The 16224-nt window shown below is 38.5% G+C and overlaps 1 protein-coding gene across 1 annotated transcript in view; it reads right to left on the bottom strand.

Annotated features, from left to right (window-relative positions):
* The window catches only part of LOC103258742 (netrin receptor UNC5C-like), an 83790-nt gene that overhangs the window by 18594 nt on the left and 48972 nt on the right, over nucleotides 1-16224 (bottom strand). The window lies entirely within an intron of this gene.

Here is a 16224-nt window from a genome sequence, read left to right as displayed (position 1 = left end):
AGACAGAGTGAGACTCCAACTCAAAACAAACAAAACAAACAAACAAATAAACAAACCTTCTGGCTTCCACTTTCCATATTTAAAGGTGAAAATAAATGATTGGATACTTTTGAAGGACATTTGTGCTATAAGGAGGACCTATTATGGAATGGACTAAGATTTTAAATATGTAATTTAGAGGGAAAAAACGTACCCTTTGTGGAATAAGGAACTTCATGGTTGCAATGACTAGTGCCCAAGATAAGTAATAGAATGGATTACTTTTCAAAAATCTAGCAGTTGATGAGAACAGTTTGAAGATAACTACTTATAATATTCCCCTCAGAACAACTTTCATGGAATTTTTGAACACGTGGATCTACAGGTATAGGTAAGAGTTAGAAACTGGGAAGAGGCATGAATCCCAGAAGATTTAGTATTCAAAACATTAGTAAATGCTTTGTGTAAATCCTGGAAAGTAATATACTCCACAAAAGCAGATAAAAATTAAAGCTCTAATGATTGCAAATACATTAAGAATTACTTGGACAAAACTAACTTTTTGTCTTCATGGGACTGAGAGGTTGAGGAGGAACATGCCTCCCCAAAACAGTATGCAAGAAAATCCATCATGTCAACGTGCATGTTTACAAAAGGGGCAGAAAATTGTGCCTCCTCCCCAGTGACATTCCTGGAGCAACTTTGCCTGACATTATCTGAAAAGGGTGAGTGTGGCCCATAAATAGAAAAGTCGAGACTGGAGAGGGTAGTGTGTCACACTATCATCCATGCACTTTGCTGATTCTGGAAGAAGACTAGGAGAAAATATCAGTAAAAAGATCTTCCTATGGCATCTAATCAGGCAGGTTGCTGACACTATTGTCTTTGAATAAGATAAACATGATTTTACTCCAAGTTTTTTTTTTTTTTTTTTTGAGTTGGAGTCTCACTCTGTTGCCCAGGCTGGAGTGCAGTGGCACGCTCACGGCCACCCCAGCATTGACCTGCTGGGCTCCGGCGATCCTTCCACCTCAGCCTTCTAAGTAGCCAGAACTACAGGCGTGTGCTACCACAACCAGTTAATTTTTTTATTTATTGTAGAGACGAGATCTCACCAAGTTGCCCAGGTTGGTCTTGAACCTGTGGGCTCAGGCAATCCACTCGCCTCGGCCTACCAAAGTGCTGGAATTACAGCCTGAACCACTGAGCCAGGTCTATTCCAAATTTTTAAAAAATGGTTTACATTGATTTAGAATATTTACTCCCTCATCAGTGGCATTTCATTATGCAAAAAGATTTATTAGAATAAAATACTTTTCAAAAAACAAAGTCCTGACGATGTGATAGACTAATACTATGAAGTCAAGAAGTCTTCAATGAGTATATTTCAACAGACTATTCTAGTAGAAATCCAAATTCTTACATTCCACAGAATGGTAAGCCATAAATGAGATTTTATGTTATTTATGTTGATTTTGTTTTTGTTTTTGTTTTAAGACCTCATAGGGTTTTGTGAATATTAAAATAGATATTCAATCTGAAAAGGGTTTGGAAGATTATAAAGCACAAAGCACATATAAGTTATTACAACTATGTCTGTTGTTACTCAGAGGGTTCTGGAATGAAAGGTGATTACTCATAGACATAAATCTTGAACATGTCATTTTCTTTGACCATATGATCAGTTCATAAACTATAGTATCTAATATTCCTTATTGTTCTTACAGAATTTCAGGTTTACTGCTGTTTTTCAAACTGAGTATCATGACCCTTTAGAAGGAAATTAAATCTGTTCAGTGGACTAAAAGTCAGCATTAAAAGATATGAAACTGAATAAACAGAAAACATCAAAATGTATCATATGTTGTATTATGGATGTGTGTACATATGTTTGTGTGTGTGAGGAGTGGGTATATGTCTTGTTGCTCATCATATCAGCATATTTTTTTTTTGAGTTGGAGTCTCACTCTATCGCCCAGACTGGAGTGCAGTGGCCGCTCGACCTGCTGGGCTCCTGCGATCCTTCCGCCTCAGCCTTCCAAGCTGCCAGAATTACAGGCATGCACTACCACGCCCGGCTGATTTTTTGATTTATTGTAGAAATGAAGTCATGCTGCCCAGGCGGGTCTCAAACCTGCGGGCTCAAACAATCCACTCACCTCAGCCTCCCAAAGGCGCGGGATTACAGGCTGAGCCACCGAGCCCAGCTATATCAACATATTTTTAATTGGAGCTCAAAAAGGTCTGCAAACTACTGGAAGGTAGGATAACACTGTGGCTAAGAGCAGGGTTTTGGCATAGAAAAATCCAGGTCCATGTCCTAACTCTACCACTTGACTATCTGTGTGACCTTGAACACATTGTTTAACTTCTTCTTACCTTAGTTTCGTTAACTGAAAATGGGTGTGATTTCACAGGGTTACATAGGAAGGAGCACCTATAAAATTCTTAGCATCATGCCTAGCATACAGTAAGTGCCCCCAAATAGTAACCCCCCGCTCCATCTTATCCCCAAAGTATTAGTAAATTTTGTTATGCTACATAAACATTTAACATTGTCATTATTAATCAAAATAAATATAACCAAGTGAAACAAAGCAATTAAGAGTGTGGGAAGGCTAATGATAGAAAGTGGCATTTCATAGAGAAATCCAGGGATTACCCTGCTGTGCTTGATAAAAATGCAGATTTCATACTCAGGTTGGGCCTTGGGAATCTATAGTTTTAACAAGCTCCACAGGTGAGCTTTCTACACAGCACTAAAATCATAAAACCACGGGTTGATCAACTGACCTATTGATTATGGAACACCACAGTATGCATGGTACTGTTGGCACCATAGGAAGCTATGGGAACCCAAGCAGATCTGCTTCTGCACTGTGGTTCTCACTAGCTGATTTACAAGGGGTCTTTACTGGCATTTCAATGGTGCCTCAAAGCTCACTTTTGTATAAGCTGATAGCTGACATTGTCTAGCATGGGAATTGGATTTTACGTGTGTCTAGGGGCCATGTAGGTAACACAAATAGCAGAAAGCTAAGCATAAGAATTTTTTTTCTTGAAACATGACCTCTGCTTGGGCTGTCTTTTGTTTTCTAATTTTTAATAGAGACCTGGGTACAAAACCAATCAATCCATTTCCTTTTTACTCTTGTTACTTAGCTCTGGCTGCAGATTGTCAGTAGAAATGCAGGCTCCGTAGGCCATAGACTCCTTATTTTATTGCTAGCAGAAATTGGTAATGTGGAATTTTATGTGATTTTTTTTCTTAACTGTATGTTGTCAACTACCTAAAACTTTATAAAAATACTTGTGTGGGCCAACATTTTGAGGACTAAACCAAAAAGGTGGTGGGCCGTATTGGGTCTAAGGACTGCCATTTGAGACTGCTGGTTTAGAAAGTGTCAAGTTGAACTTGAAAATGTCAAGCTGCCTTAATATTTCTTGTGGACTCTTTCTCACCTCAGAGATAATCCCTACAGCCCCCCACTTCTGACATTCAGAAGTATAACCAAGAAAGCTGTCCAAGTCATCTTGGTGAGTAAGTTGTTTTGTTAGTAGGATTGCATACATAACATTTTCTTAACTAGTATTTCATATGATTAATTTACATTCCTTTATCTACTTTCAGAATGACTATTAGGCAATAATAAATATGTGGATTTCAGAAGATTAACTGACATTTTAAATAAATGTAAGCTATTAGCACCTGAGTTAGGAAAACAAAAAGTGTTTGGATAGCTGAAAAGATACTGTGCCATCATTTCTGAAACTCTTGATAAAAATGGGATAAAAATGTTCCTGCATATTTTGGGGATCATTGCTATGGTCTCTGTGCAAAACCCAGAAGCTCCTTTAGGTACAGCAGGAAACTGTCAATAGTGGTTATGATCTGTGCTCCATTCTTGTTCTTTAGAGTCAGAATGGCAAATATTTGACACCACTGCATTCCCTTCCTGCTCATGTGTCCCTAACTAATTAATCATTATGTTCTTTTCTGTGGAGTCTGGATTTAGCCTCAGGATCCTCCCTCTACACAGGAGACTGGGAGGCCTCAAGCAAGCAGGAGTTAACAGTCAAGATGTGATACCTTTGCATTTTCAACCTAGTGTTTACTGCATATAACTTCTTGATGTGGGATGTGTCTGCAAAGTTATGGTCATCTTGCTGTCAGATCATAAATCACTGCTAAGCTTCACTTTTAAAAAACAAACTGGCCAGGCTCAGCCTGTAATCCCAGCACTTTCGGAGGCTGAGGTGAGTGGATTGTCTGAGCCCACGGGTTCTAGACCAGCCCGGGCAACTTGACGAGATCTTGTCTCTACAATAAATCAAAAATTAGCCAGGTGTGGTAGCGCATGCATGTAGTTCTGGCGACTTGGAAGGCTGAGATGGAAGGATAGCTGGAGTCCATCAGGTAGACAGTGGGGTGGCCGTGAGCATGCCAATGCACTCTAGCCTGGGTGACAAAATAAGACTCCAATTCAAACAAACAAACAAGCAAACAAAAAACAAGCTAATTCCAACCACTTGAATGCTGTATTTTTAAATTTTAAAAATTATTTGATGTCAAATAGGTCTTGGTGTTTGGTGCTGAGTAGATAGTAGTTCCTTAGTAGTTCCTTAATAAATGCTGAACTAAATTCAACGTCCAAAATAATCTGGCAATTCTTCTTACTGAAGGTCTGGGAATAATTTCTCCTATGATGTATAACTACAAAAAAAAAAAAAAATCTTCAAAATTGCACAATCCAATCCCCTCATTTTAGATATTATACAACTGGCAGCCTGAGAGGTTAACTCATTTTCAAGCTCACCAGGTGGGGTGATGGGGATGGGGGAAGAAGCAGAATACTTCATGATATGTATTTGCTGAAAAATAAGTGTTGCACAACAATATATTCCTTTCCTGTAGGAATTACCATAATGTTTGTGGCTTAAAAGAACAGAAATATATTCACTCATAGTTCTAGAAGACAGAAATTTGAAATCAGTTTCACTGGGCCATAATCAAGAAGCTGCAGGGCTGTGCTCTCTCCAGAGATTTTAGAGAGATACCATGGCCTTCCTCTTCCAGATTTTGTAGACTTGTATGCCTTGGCTTGTGGCTACATTCCTCCAAACTCTGCCTCTGTGATTACATTGCCTTCTCCTCTTCAATCTGTGTCAAATCTCCCTCTGTATTTCTCTTAAAAGACACTTGTGATGACATTTAGAGCTCATCTGGATAATCCAATATTATCTCTCCATCTCAAGATGCTTAATCAAATCTGTGAAGATTTGATTCTTTTTCGATATAAGGCAATATTTACAAATTCCAAAGATTGGGACCTGATATCTTTTGTGATCATTATCCCTCCTACTATAGTGGTACCAGCATGGAGCCCAGGTCTAACACCTTGCCTGGGTTTAATCCTGATTCTGCACTTAGTGAGGTTTCTGTGTTCCCATTTCTTCATAAGGTGACGATAACTACAGACTCTCTCACATAAGGTTATTGTGAAGATTTAATACGGTAATATATATAAAAGAGGACAGTGCAGCTTCATTAAAAGATTTCTATTATTGTCCTTTTGTAAATACCCACTTCATCCAGCCCCCAAGTCAGCATAGCTGTCAAGAGTTCAGGGTTCGTGGATGTACTGATATGTATGTATGTATGTATGTATGTATGTATGTATGTAAATTTTACCAAGAGGTCAACTCCAAATGTCAGAATTAAGCTTCTTTTTTCAAACCCGTGGACTCAGGCAATTCCCTCATCTCAGCCTCACAAAGTGCTGGGATTACAGGCTAGAGCCACTGCACCTGACCCTAGAATTAAGCTTCTTGCTTCCCAAATTAAGCTAGTCTTGACAAATGTGAAAATGGTTTTCAGTCTGGGGAACTTCTATACTTAGAAGAGCTTCATGATATAGTTATCTGCGGCTGGACAATTCATGTACTTTCTGACGAAGGCCTGAACTTGCAGTAAACAAATACAGACACTTTACTATGAGTCACATTTTCCTGCTTTCATATACTTTCAGTTAATTCTTTTATTGTTCAATTAATGGAAGTGATAAATACATTTTTAATAAAAAATGGTTTCAGTGTATTTTCAAAGTGCTCCTTTAGCAAATAATTCTAAGGTTACTTAAAGTAATAATACTTCTGTCCTCCCTCCTTCCCTCCTTCCCTCCTTCCCTCCTTCCCTCCTTCCCTCCTCTTCTTCTTTCTTCTTTCTTTCTTTCCTTCCTTCCTTCCTTCCTTCCTTCCTTCCTTCCTTCCTTCCTTCCTTCCTTCTTTCTTTCTTTCTTTCTTTCTTTCTTTCTTTCTTTCTTTCGAGTCCCAATCTGTCTTTCAGGCTGGAGTGCAGTGACAGGATCATGCTCATCAGAGCCTTGTTTTTATAGGCTTAGGCGGTTCTTCTGCTCAATCTCCCAAGTAGCTGGGACTATAGATACATGCCACTACACCCAGTAAATCTTATTTATTTATTTTTGTAGTGATGAGGTCTTGCTGTGTTGATTAGGCTAGTCTCAAACTCCTGGCCTCCAGTGATTCTCCCACTTTGGCCTCTCAAAGTGCTGGGATTATAGGTGTGAGTCACCACACCAGGCTAATACGTGTGTTCTTAAAGGGAAAACATGTACCTTTCTTCCAATAAATGGTGGAAGGAGATAATTATATTGTCATAGTAGAGTAGAATTTGTGTGTAAATTACCAAATTTGGCTGTTAACAGGAAACAACTGTTGTGAATCAATCAGTGTAGCATATTTTAGGAGAATTAGCTTATTCTTCAGAGATTTGGGTATTTATTAAAAGTGAAAAATGCCTGCGTTAATGTCATAGAACCCTAAAATGTTGGCCATGATTTTCTTTTCCAGGAATAGAGTATCTGATCTTTGCTGGAATATTTTTTAAAAATCATAAAAATATTATTATATTAAGCAATTCTTATTGTGATTTTTAAATGTTAAGAGATATATTATAAAAGATGGGGTAGAGTTTTTTTTTTGTTGTTGTTCTTAACTTGCCTTCTCAAGTATTATAAACAATAAAACAAGACACATAAAAACCAACCAACAAACAAAAGTCAATGACAGGCAGTTCCTTCTATGGCTAGATGAGAAAATCAAGAATTGTTATATGTTTCTGTAGCTTTGTGCAATGAACTGGACTACAAAGAGAAGAGTTTTCTTAAAACTCAGATTTACAATTTCCTAAACATTGGGGAAGTTATGTTTCCATATTTCTATTTTGTTATTTAATAAAATGAGGATGACAATCCACCTCTTCATATGGTATATGATTATTACAAGAGTTAACATGTACAAAGAACTTTTAAAAGTCAGACACATAGTAGACACAGCACTAATATTGGTTATTAGGACACAGATGTCTTTAAAGAAGAAAGAATAAGGATGATAGATTTTGATTTTTTTCCTGTTATTTCATAACTTCATTTAGCTTTTCTTAAGGACTAAAGTTTTTGTCCATTTTTAGGAATTTACCACAAGAACTTTTGCAATACCATAATATCAGAACTTATATCTAGAGACAGAGATGAGAATGATCTTTAAGCAAGTCAGCAGAAGGATAATCTTGGTAATGTCTTCAGTTGTGAAGATTTGGCGATCCCTTACTACACTGAGATCATTTAAAAGGGAGAAATCTCAAGTGAACAAAGACCCTTCAGAAGGGAAGTACAATTTTAGCCATTATTCTTATTTCTTGACTTCGGGGCATTTATAGGACAAATACATTTATATTCAGATAGTTTTGTTAACAAGTTTTTTAAAAATAAATATTTTAGAACTAGAACTCCAAATGACATCCATTGCAGAGAAGAGGTAGGAAAAAAATCCATACAAGCCACTCTTTTATATTCACTCTGCATCTTTAGTTTCAGAAAAAAGTGATTATATGTCATCACAATATTTTTTAAGGTATGTCTTAGGGATAAATAATAAAGAACATGCCAACTTTATGGATGAGGATCCTGACATACCAAAAGTTAAGACTCTTTTCTCAGAGTACAAAAAAGAATGCAATGATTGCAGACAAGACTCTTTTTGTTGCAAATAAGCATTTTAGCCATAAACTTCACTTTTCATACAGCATAAAGCATACTTTTATGACACATTTTAGTTCAGTGGGTTGCCAGTCCTGCCTGTAACATATGTATAGATGGTATCTCACAAAATATGACTTATGAGATAGTGTTCTATGAATTGGCTATCTACCTCTCAGAAGAAATATGAGCTATAAATGCCTATGAATTTGTGGGACCTCCATGAAACTTGAGAATTTCTGTCCATGCACAAAAACAAATGTTTTGAAAACCATAGACTGATGCAATCAGGTATGCAGTATCATTTTTAATCTTGAAATAGGAATGATATGATAAGGTATTTAATACAACTGTTGAGATTTATACAAAATGAGGAAATGTTGTTAAAATTTCTCTCTTATCTAAAAGTGATTATACTGGGGCAGGGACCGAAAAACTAGAATTATATTTTAGAGAGCAGGCCCCTTGTAATATACAGACTTTTCTCAATAGGTAGGCATTCTAGGAAGAATCATTGGCATAAGTGTACGAGTTAGCATTGTTGTGAGAAGCTGCGTTGTGGAAGAAATGTTCTGAGTTGTGGCAAACAGGTGGCTAGTTCCTCACCTATGACAAAGCACCTGACCACACTGTGTTGAGTATTCAGCAGTTTTTGACCACAACCAGTATGGCCTCCGTGCCCTACCCTCCCTATGCACTCACTCTTGCCCTGAGCAACTTGTTTTTGTTTCCCTGATGAAAACAGTTCTCAAAGGGAAACATTTTGCCAATGTGCAAGAGATGAAATAAAAAATGACAGAAGCACTAAAAGGCATCACAATTGATGAGTTCAAAAACTGTTTTGAGCAGTGGAAAATGCATCTCAATAGGTGTATTGCATTAAACGAAGAGTAGTTTGAAAGTGACTGAAGTTTCAACATATAAGAATAAATATACAATTTTTATGAATAACTTCAATTTTGGAAGGTTCCCTTATATAATAAACTTTTTCTAATTCAAAATATGGCCTCTGTTACTTATAACTGGATTAGTGAGGGGGCTTTAATGGTTGCACAAGAGATCAGACCATGACTCAGAAATTTACCTCAGTAAGAGGCCATCTATTCCATTGTACAGGAAAGTCTGCTGAGTTCTAGCAAGATGTTTGGCATTAAGCTACTAGAACTATTCATGAAATGACCTACATCTTTCAGGTGTTTCCTTAAGAAGAGCATTGCTTGGTTAAATTATATAATTAATTTTATTTCATGCTAAGTAAAGTAGACAAGTAGCAAATGCAAAAGTAACATAAGGCCACAAGTAATGACTTCTATACATATAAACCAACACTATACCTCATGAGATTACTTGCATATTTAATTAGAGATATTTATATTTAGAAATATTCATTCATTCCTTTGTAATATTTATTGGGTACACTTTTCATTTTTTTATTTTTTATTTTTTTTCAATTTATCCCAATTTTAATAAAATACTTTCTAAGCATTATTTTGGCCAGGTACCCATGTTTAAGGGATGAACATTAACAATGTCCATTTATATCACCACACTTGAAGTTATTAAAGACTTAACCATTTAAAAATGTTAGCCTATTTTCTACACTGCTTTTCACATATATGCTCATTAACAATGGGCATTTAATGTCTGTTACACTTACTGGTTTGTGAATGTTTCTGGGAAACTGTGGTATGTGTGAAGACCAATTTCCATTCTCACATTGCATGCATCCAAATATTAAGAATGCACAAAGGCACAGATTTAGATCAACAGGAGAGCATATTCAGATACTAGCATGCCTCATTCCCCTTACTGTTGCTTATTTTGCTTAGGACTTCTAAAACAAAAATAAGAACCTTGAATTCCACTGTCAAAGAAAGAATAACAGCAGGGCAAATACTGAGGGTTCGAATGAAATTGTAAGCACTAGCTGGTGTAATACAGTAGACACTGGTTTATGAATTTATGACTTTATTATCTAAAACTCTTCTCAACCAGGGCCTTCCAATCAAATCTGAAATAAATGTACTCAAAAATATTGTACACTGTACACTGTGCCAAGCATCACCCCCAGCATATTGAATTCATTGGTGAACAAATATACAAAAATCTTTGCCCACATAGAGTCTACTTTCTAAGGAGGAAAGGAAGAATAGAACACAGACTGTGACCATAAAAATAAGTAAATGTGCCATAGATTAGAAGTTGACAAGTGCTATGGAGAAAAAGAAAAAGTGTAAAAGTGCAATGAGGGGTGAGTGAAGAGAACACAGAGGTAATTGCTTTAAGCTGCCCGATGTTCTTGTATTACTTGGGAAGGAAAGCATTTTTGCTAAATGAACAAACAATTAACACTAAATAGCATCAGCACTCTGCCCCATTGTGTATTTTCAATGGAATTAAGTCTAATGTCATTTATTTAGCATTAGCCTCATGCAAGCCACTGCTTTTGGGGAGTAGGGTATAACAATGAGGAAAATAAAATCTCTGCCCTTGTGACGCTTATATTCTGATAGGAGAGATGGTCAACATAAAGGAAAACAAATAATGACAAAGAAAAATGCTATGGAGAAATGTAAAGCAGGCTTGGAATTAGGCGACCCCTCTGAACAGGTGACACCTCAGTAGATATCTGAATGAAAGAAGGACAGGAGCCAGACTTAGACTTGAAGAAGAAAGTTCTAGGTGGAAAGGAACATTTCTTTCAAAGAGCCTTATATGGAATGAGTTTATCGCCTTATGGAAACAAGGTAATGAGTGTGGTTAGAGTAGATTAAGCAATAGGGAGAGAGGCATGAAGGCCAGGTCCTTTCATGCTTCTTTGCTATAAATAACAGTGAGCTTATAAACATGTATGTGGAAAATAAGATGTTTTTTGTGAACTGCCACCTTACATAAAATCCTTGTCACCTCCTCCCTTCTTTGTACCCAGTGTGTTGGTTAAACACATGGATTTGGTTGCTTCTCCATATATCAGCCGTATAGCCTCAGGCAGGATTTTACTTTTTTAATTTTTATTTATTTATTTATTTATTTTTTGAGTTGGAGTCTCACTCTGTTGCCCAGACTGGAGTGCAGTGGCCACTCCCGGCCACCACAGCCTCGACCTGCTGGGCTCCGGCGATCCTTCCGCCTCAGCCTTCCAAGTAGCTGGAACTACAGGCGCGTGCTACCATGCCCGGTTAATTTTTGATTTATTGTAGAGATGAGGTCTCGCCAAGTTGCCCAGGCGGGTCTCAAACCCGCGGGCTCAGGCAATCCACTCACCTCAGCTTCCCAAAGCGCTGGGATTACAGGCTGAGGCACCAAGCCCGGCTCACTGTGACTCCTTCTAATCCTCCCTAAAACAATTGTTCCTTAATCAAAGTGTCATTATGCCACTTCACCTTAATACCCTTCCTGGGTTATAGTAACTCCAGATAAAGGCCAAATGTGTTATTGGTATCGGAGTCCCTCAGTGATTTCCTGAAAGCAGACTTCTCCGTCCCATCACATAGAGTCATTACAAAGATTGGACAAGCTGACACATAATACATGAATGGAACAGCACTTTTGTTATTATCATTACCATTTTTCTAGAGCCCATCTGTCCAACACAAGCCAATGAGGTTTTCAGCCACTTGACTTGTGGCTAGTTAGAACTGAGAAGAATCTAAGTGTACACATGCCAGTCTCAAAGATCAGTGTGAAAAAAGACTGTAAAGTATTTCATTAATACTTGTTTATGTTGATTATTTTGCTGAGATGATTGTTTAAACACATTGGACTAAATAAAACACTTTTTTTTGGAGTCAGGGTCTTACTCTGTCTCTCAGGCTGAAGTACAGTGGTGTGATCAAGGCTCACCACAGTCTCAACCTCCTGGGCTAGATGATACTTCTGTCTTAGCCTCCTGTGTAGCTGGGACTTAGATGCACACCACCACACCCAGCTAATTTTTAAATTTTTTGTAGAGAAGGGGTCTCACTATGTTTCACTATGTTGCCTAGGCTGGTCTCCAGCTCATGGGCTCAAGTGATCCCCCAGCCTTGGCCTCCCAAAGTACTAGGATTACAGGCGTGAGCCACCGTGCCTGGCCTAAAATATATATTAAAATTAAGGCTACCTGTTTCTTTTTACTTTTTTTAAGTTGTGGCCACTGGAAAAGTTAAAATGACATTTGCGGCTGCTGTGATATTTCTACTGGACACTGTCGTTTTAGACACTACAGACTCACAAATACAAACAAGGCTTGATCCAAACCAACAGGTGGTTGGCAAGGCAGTTCTGATCCCAGGAAAAAAAGATGACTGAACTGGGAGAGGGGGCAAGAAAGGACCACCTTGATCATCCTTAATTGCTTCCAGGAAAGATCTTATTCTTCTCTGCAGCCTTGGCTTTTGTGATGCTGGCTGTGATTTATCTGTTTGCTCACATGATAGAGAGGAAGTCCTGAGAAGCTAACCTGCCATTCCCAGGAAGATGAATCTTCGGTGCACATAAAACCCATTATACCTCATGATACAGTGGTCAAGGTGACCAAATGGCATGTTCCTCCATCCTCAGGTATGGGAGCTGGAGTTGGAATCACAGTCTAATTTTATGTGCATCAGCAAAGAATTCCAACCCCTACAATTGACACCCCAGGTGGAAGTGGTAAAGGAAGGACAGACATTTTAGTTTTCAAAGTTTACTTAGTATTGGTGTTCCAAAATAAACACATAGTCATTTAAATCATTATATTGACTTTTGTGAATACCTGTTAACATTTGCTGAGCATTTGTGTTGTGTCTGGCACTATGCCATTATGCTTTACAAGTTTATCTAATTTAATCTTAAAAAAACCCTATCATTTTCATTTTGCAGTTGATGGCAACCAAGACTCAAAGAGGTCAAGTCACTTGACTAAGTGATGGAACTAGGGTTTGAACATAAGCCAGCCTGTCCCCAAAGCTTGTGCTCTTAAGTACTCCACTATGCTGCTCTTTCCATATCATGCCCCTCCCCCCAAACAAAAACTATCACACATTTTCAACAATAGTGACATCAACAACAAGTGGAGATATTGAAACCAAAATCTTTCCTGAGGAAAGATGGTATTTGCTAACATGTTGCCTGAATTGTGTTTTCCTACCTTACACCTTGGGATTCTCCCATTAACCTATAATAAGAGACACTTAGAGAAGCAACCCCACAATACTGGTACCTGTATTACTTAGGGCAATCATTTTAGTGTCAACTAGAGTTCTCTCTGCAGTAGAAGCTGCAGAACCTACCTAGGAAATTTGGCACTGCCCTGTCGTAAATGTGCAGAATTTTATTTTATTTTATTTTTGGAGTTGGGGTCACACTCTCTTGCCCAGGCTGGAATGCTGTGGCATGATCACAGCTCAACCTCTTGGGCTCAACCTCCTGGGTTCAAGCAATTCTCCTGCCTCAGCCTCCCAAGTAACTGGGACTACAGGTGTGTGCCACCATGCCTGGCTGATGTACAGGATTTTAGAGCAGACTTATTTATGTTCTCAGCTCATACCTTGCTGAAACTTTCATATTTCCATTTTTCCTGTGCCCTGATTGTCTCACAAACTTGTTTTTATATTTTATGTAGCATGAGTGTATGAAATACTCATAAGCAAACTTAAATAGTCAATATACATTTTTGTTGTATAAATTTCTCAAAGTAGGACTTTTTCATGAAAGAACAAAGGGCCCCTCCATAATATACCAAATGAGCACAAAACTAATTAGGTGAGAGGTAATTACACTTATTTAACCTTAGCATCAGGGCTATCTTCACCTGTGATAAGTTGGAACTTCAGCTGCAGTTAATAGGATGGCCATCTGTCAAGTATTATTGGGCAAAGCACCATAGCTCATTTGATACAGGCCAGGCCAACAAATTCACAAGCTTCTGCAACATTAGCAAGGACCCACTTGGTACAGGTCAACCTGGACAGAGAGAATTTGAAATTCATCCTTTTTTGGTTTCTATCATGACGTGTATCAACATGAGTAAATCTTTATATGTTGGATGGTATTCCTTGGCCACACATGAGTTCAACTGATTTTGGAATTATAGTCAAAAGGCTCTTGAGTATTATTACTAAATGAGGGTGAAAGGTACTGTGAATAAATTAATCTCTTATAGAATAAGAATTTCTTTTCTTTCTTTCTCTCTTTTTTTTTGAGTTAAGGTCTCACTTTCCCAGGCTGGAGTGCAGTAGCCTGATCACAATGATCATGGTTCATGGCAGCCTTGACCTCCTGGACAAGGGTGATCCTTCCACATCAGCATTCTGAGTAGCTGAAACTACAGGTGCACACCACCATGCCCAGCTAATTTTTAATTTTAATTTTTTTTAGAGAAGAGATTTTGCCCAGGCTGGTCTCAAACTCCTGGACTCAAGCAGTCCATCAGCCTTGGCCACCCAAAGTGCTGAAACTACAGATGTGAGCAACCACGGTCAGTCAAGCTTGTTTTCTTATTATTTGAAGTAAATAGCATAGTTTACAGAATATGCTGTGAAGAAAGAGCTTTTACACTTACATGTGTTTAATGTTTAGCGGTTGAATAAGGTTATACACACATACACACACACACACACTCATGGATATATAATATATATAAAATTGACACAACATTCTTCTATAAAAATCAGTGGAAATTGAAGGCTTATTAAACTAAAAATTCATCATTTGAAACTGTGCAACCCTTAAACTTCAGTTTCAGGCAAGTGAATTTAGCATGGAGTGTAGACTGGCACTTTTAAATCTTTATGGTGCTTAATATTAATGAATAAGTACAAATGAAAGATAAAGGAAGAGTTTTCTACCATTGTTTCTCTCTTAATTACTATTCGAAACTGATTTTGAAATCATTTAAATCTTTGACCTAAACAATTAGTTTTTGTTTCTTTAAAAAAGTAATCTAAAGTTTCTTCCTCCCTCTCTCCCCCCCACTCCTTTCTCCCTTTCTTTCTCTTTCTCTCCCCCCCACCCGTCTCTCTCTCTCTTTCTTTTTTTGAATTGGGGTCTCACTCTGTTGCCCGGGCTGGAGTGCAGTGGCATGATCACAGCTCACCTTAGCCCGACCTCCTGGGCTCAGCCTCCAGTGCAGCTGAGACTACAGGCATGTGCCACCCTGCCCAGAAAATTTTTAATTTTTCTGTGGGGACTAGGTCTTGTCATGCTGCTTAGACTGGTCTCGAACTCCTGTGCTCAAGTAATTCTCCCACCTTTGCCTCCCAAAGTGTTGGGACTATAGGCGTGAGCCACTGCACCTGGCCAGTATCTTTCTTTATAATTAATAAAATCAATTCTTCAGGATCTGTGGCAGAAAATTATAAAGGATGTTGTGTTATATCCTTTTCAAAAGATCCCCTTTCAGGTCTGGTTCCACCTGTTTGGAGTGTTGGTGGTGAAGGTCTCAGCCCTTCTCTGGAACTGTCCTCAATTGAGCAGAGCTAACCTTACCAGGTCACACATGCTGGTGGGTCAGGGAATAGAGGAGGTTTCTGCATCCATTGACTCATTTATCTGGGGGAATACAAGCCTGCTCTTCCCCTTTGCCTCAAGTGGACAACTCTGAAAGGTATCTGAGCATTAGAGCTCCCCATGGGGTCACCTTTTGATGTGTGTGCACTGCGGCTCCATTTTTCCCTCTGCCCAATCCTGTCACCTTCACGAGTTTCTCTGCTGAAAGGATTCCAGTCTTCCCATCTCATCCTCACAACCAAAGGTATTTCAACACTTACAGAGCCCTTTGCCATCTCCATATACTCCTCCCGTCTTTACCCCAGGCCTTGTTTTTCCCACCACATCTAAGAATCTCTTCTCATTCACTCTGTCCCAGTTGCTCTGGCTTCATTGCTCTCTGTGGAAGCTGCCAGATCACTACTGCTTCGGGGTATTTGCACTTGTGCCAACTGCTGTTTCCTCTGCTTGACTCCCGCCTCCCCTCCTTAAGGTGTCCTCAAGTGCTGACTTCTTCAGCAAACCTTCCCTGACCACTCTCTCCCAGCACTACATATTCCCTTTTTTTGTTTTATTTTTAAATTCATAGTATCAACCATCTGCTCTATACCTGATTATTATTTATTTTATTTAGAGTTTTTGCCTTTTCTCACCAGAACATAAGCTTCATGAGGGCAAGAATGGGTATAAGTTTTGATTCCAGTACCATCCCCAATACCTACAACTGTCCCAAGAATTG

The sequence above is a fragment of the Carlito syrichta genome, unplaced genomic scaffold, assembly GCF_000164805.1.
Source record: "Carlito syrichta isolate Samal-C Ts95f unplaced genomic scaffold, Tarsius_syrichta-2.0.1 Scaffold302351, whole genome shotgun sequence".
Classification (NCBI taxonomy): Eukaryota; Metazoa; Chordata; class Mammalia; order Primates; family Tarsiidae; genus Carlito; species Carlito syrichta.
Note: the sequence above shows the minus strand (reverse complement) of the source record. Positions and strands in the feature narration are given on the sequence as shown.